The sequence below is a fragment of the Lepisosteus oculatus genome, chromosome 14 (genome assembly GCF_040954835.1).
Source record: "Lepisosteus oculatus isolate fLepOcu1 chromosome 14, fLepOcu1.hap2, whole genome shotgun sequence".
NCBI lineage: Eukaryota > Metazoa > Chordata > Actinopteri > Semionotiformes > Lepisosteidae > Lepisosteus > Lepisosteus oculatus.
This window is the reverse complement of record NC_090709.1, coordinates 7,585,615-7,590,030: the sequence shown is the minus strand read 5'-3', so window position 1 is coordinate 7,590,030 and position 4,416 is coordinate 7,585,615. Positions and strand designations below refer to the sequence as shown.

Here is a 4,416-nt window from a genome sequence, read left to right as displayed (position 1 = left end):
GATATAAAAATAACAGATTAATTTCAACCAATCTCTGAAAGCTTCGATGTGGTTATTTTTCCTTCCTTATTTCTTCATTCCTATGAATTTACTCTGTAGTAGAGGAAACACAAAAGTGGGAAACTGCAGGCATCCTTCGTTAGTGGTGGATTGTGTTCAGAGAGCATCAGCACATCTCAGTTCCGTTAATAAGTCTTTTGGGGATATACCTCAGTGGTAGAGCGCATGCTTTGCATGTATGAGGTCCCAGCATCTCCAGGTGCTTTATATTTCTGTGCTCACATTGCAATCTTCTGTTGAATGTGAACTCTTTGCTCATGTTCATAGAGAGCCAAGTTCACACACATTTAAACTCAGGCACACTCGAAGTGCTACGGTGTTGCTCTGCTGTTTTAAATGTACCTCTAAAGCATTTAGTTCTGTTAACTACCAAATGATTTAAACTAATTTTATTAGTCTTCAGACGTGTCGTGGCTGTTGAAGAAGACACCTTTTGAATCTCACCCGGGATTTCTTGAGAGATCATTCAGTGAGCGAGTCCTCCCTCTGGACTCCACACTGAGCTGAAAGCTGCGCGAATTCCATTGTACAACCGAGAAAAAAACTGATAGACCAAACAACGACATTTGATGATTACAAGAAATTCAAGAAACACAACAGTCCGAACACAGGTTTGAATCCCGAACGCTTAATTTAAAAGACAAAGCGAAGGATACGACCTGTAAACTCTCTTCGTGTCTTACAGTTTATGATATAAAAAAATCTTACTTTCAGAATAATTTCTTGCTGCTGATAGACTTTTTATTGAATTTTAACAAAATGTTTTTTAATTTTTAACAAAAAAGTGTGCACACTTATAGAACCAAGGCATTGAAAGTTTTTTAATTGTTGTTCCAAAAAATGTTCCATTTGTTTTCTTTCTTAATGTTTTTGATTAAAAGATCTTATTAAATGCGAAAAAATCTGAATGTGATAAAAGGTCAAAATGCTATTGAAAAAATCAGTAATGTGAGGAAAGATGAATTGTGGGAGCCCCTTACCTCCCCATGTCATGCTGTAATTCTCACTCATTCTACTGGGAGTGGTGCCGTCGCTTCTGGATAAAGTCTGTCAGTAGACATTCCAGACGGGTCAGGTACTGTATGACTGCGCTTCGGCACAAGAAGAGACTTGAGAGGATCACGACAGTGTCATTCACCGTCCAGAGCCTGGATAGCTCAGTCGGTAGAGCATCAGACTTTTAATCTGAGGGTCCAGGGTTCAAGTCCCTGTTCGGGCGTTTGTGTTTTCCTTAAGTGTACTGTGAATTTAATTATAAATCGTATTTTATCTTCCACTCTTCTAGCTGTACTGTCGATATTTTAAAAGTTAATCACTTGTATTTTCTTTAGTGTTTCCTTTCACAAACCGAAAATGTTCAAGACTATTTTGTCACCACACTCCACGTAGATAATCACAGGAAAAGAAAAGGAAACGCAGTGAGGAGCTCACACAGTGAGTACTCTTGAATACAACAAGAGGAAAGGCACACTGTACATCTGTGGAACATCACGGCCGAGTTTACAGTGACGGCTTCTATTTCCACTGATGAATGAGACAGATTCATGAGGAGATCCTACGCACAACTAAGCGAACACATCGCTATTTCGGTCTGATGTAGAGGCTCCATTTGTGTCAGCAGTACTATAAATGTAAGTCTTATACACTTTCAGGGGCTGCATCTGTAGCGCTTCATCTAAGAAGACTGTTTTACTTTACCACACGGTTATATTCACCCACCCAATTTATTCTCAGAATACCCAATGGCTCAATAACCCTGTTTTCCCCTGGGAACCACCAGTGTACAGTCCCATTCCATTCAAAAATATAACAAATATATTAAATTAATATATTCAATGAACAAATATATTCAATGAGCAATGTAACACAGAGCTGAAACCGTTTTTCAGGATGGCTGAGTGGTTAAGGTGTTGATCTTAAACCCAATAAGCAAATGTCTATGTGGGTTCAATCCCTGCTCCTGTAATTTGCTTTTGAAGTGACAGAACACTTTGAAGATTACACTATTGAAATATGTATTTACTAAATTTCAGTTCTCTTCACTTCCTGGGATAACTGAACTCTCACTATCACATACTTAAGGCTTTACATGCATTAGCTGTGATACAGCTCCTAATAAAGACAGAATGAAACTGTATCAATAATAAATGACATGTTTTAAACAAACGTGTATTGATAAACTTCATTATTAATAAAAGTGGTGTGACGGGAAAGCAAATTAAATATTACAATGATATTCCAAGCAACTGATGTGTGCCGGAACCAAATGTCATCCACTGTGGGCTTTGTAAATTGTTTAAAAATTGTAAGTGAAGTTGAGATAATTAACAATTTGTTGAATCCTGCAGTTACAGATTAAAATGTGAGAAGATTTTCTCTGGGTTTATCTCTGTCCGAGTGCCTGATGTGAATATGCTGAACGCAGTGTCTTTGATTTATGTACTCAAACAACCAAAGAATCCCATTCTTGTCATCCTATGGTTTGTCAAACGTGATTTTTTCAAAGTGGGTGCGATTTCGTTTAGTCTTTCGCTCTTGTACTAGAGCAGTAATGTTTCTAGACACGCATGAGCATGGTATAGCAGGCTGACAGCAGGAACACATGGCCCACAAGCAGTGACAGTATCAGAGGTGTCTGCAGTGTGTTGGTTTGTGAGCAGCGATAAAATAAAATGCCGAGGAAGCAGGTGTGCCTGCATTAATAAAGCTCCATCGAGCGGAAAAAGTAACAGAAGAACCAAACTAAATCCAACAGAAAGTTTCTGCAGCTGAAATCACAGGCAAAACCACCGCAGGCTTGAATTCACAACCTCAGCATGACTCCACTACGTACTGCTATATAAGTATGATGTACTGACCAACTGTGCCACTGGAGCTGCACAATGGGTTTGTTACATGTCTTAGATGTATTTATTGGAAGGTTGCAGAAATCATAAATCACTGATTTCATTATCTGCATGTTTAATATCCAGGAGAGAGAACTCCTTCAGGTTCTACAGCTCATAAGTGCACTTTAAGAAATCTGCTTTTGTGAGATGGATCTCCGAGGTGCAGCTTTTTTCTTATTACTAAAGATACCTCTACATTGTAAACTATTTGAAGACCTAGAAAAAGGAACATGGCGTTAGTTGAAATAAGCACTGAATGGGTTAAAACCCACGCTCTTTGAATTGCTAAAGCGATGCCTTGAGGAGAATAAATCAACATACTGTATTCACACAGGTCACTCGGCCACGGACAAGAACGATCAGCTACCACCACTATTATTATCATTATTATTATTATTATTCAACCATTTGGGGAACAATACAGTTGAACAATCCCACTGTTCTTATGGCAAGAAAAATAACATGAGACCACTGTAAGAGGACGAGTGTTGTAATTGTTTGAACAATTGATTTCTATTTTTCCCTCTTATGGGCGACCCTGTGGTATTTCTTTTTCTCTTCGTTGTTGTGCACGGGCTAGTTCTGCAGCGATATTTGCCGCAGAAATTTCTGCGCAGCTCCGTATTAAATCTGTTCTCAACTGCAATGGACAGAAGACGACTCCAGTAGATAGCTGTGTAGTTCTGTAGGACCACACACAACACAGTGATAGTGCGGCTCTTAATGGACTGGTACACAGACCACATGAGAGGCAAGCAAAACGCTTTTAAAATTCCAAAGGCTCACCAAGTCAGAGGAACAGCAATGAACTGAAAAGATCTGTTACAGACGTCTATGTCAACCTCTTTAGAGCTATAAATGCCATTTGTTTAATTTATCTGTAGATTAACACTCCCAAGTAACAGCACTTTACAGTATATTAATGTTAATTCCGCTGGTGGACATTAGCTGGTGTTTTTTGTAACAATTTGTTTGCTCTGCTGTAAGGAATAATAATAATAACATCACTTTATTAACCCTGTACAATTTATTGCATTAGGAATGATCATTTTGCATACCCCAGCTTGCTCTCCATGAGACACACAGATAAGGAGAGAGCCTGGGGTCAGAGCACAGGATCTGCCATTGAATGGTGCTGTAGCGGCGAGGCTTATTAATAAGAAAGAATTAAGTGTTCTGAGCCTTCCCAAATGAGGCCTCATTTCTCTGTTCATCTCTGTGGTGCTGCCACAGAGAAACTATTCATGCAGGCTGATTTAGGGTTCCTTTGATAAGGACAGCTCCCAAAGGGTGATGCACTTAGCTAAGCCTGGCTATCATGATCAATGGTCATCCATTGGCACCTATCCGTCTAGGGAGTGCCAGATGGACATCTGGACTGCATTCCTAAGTGTCAGGAGTAAGTGACTCATATATCACCTTGATCAACCAATCAGGGACTGGTAGGGCCGAGTAACCCACGTGGGAC

The 4,416-nt window shown here is 39.5% G+C and overlaps 1 non-coding gene across 1 annotated transcript; it reads left to right on the top strand.

Moving 5' to 3' along the window:
- Window positions 1-1,206: 1,206 nt before the first annotated feature.
- trnak-uuu (transfer RNA lysine (anticodon UUU)) lies at window positions 1,207-1,279 on the top strand. Its single transcript has one exon. It is a non-coding gene; the product is annotated as a tRNA-Lys (tRNA).
- Window positions 1,280-4,416: the final 3,137 nt, after the last annotated feature.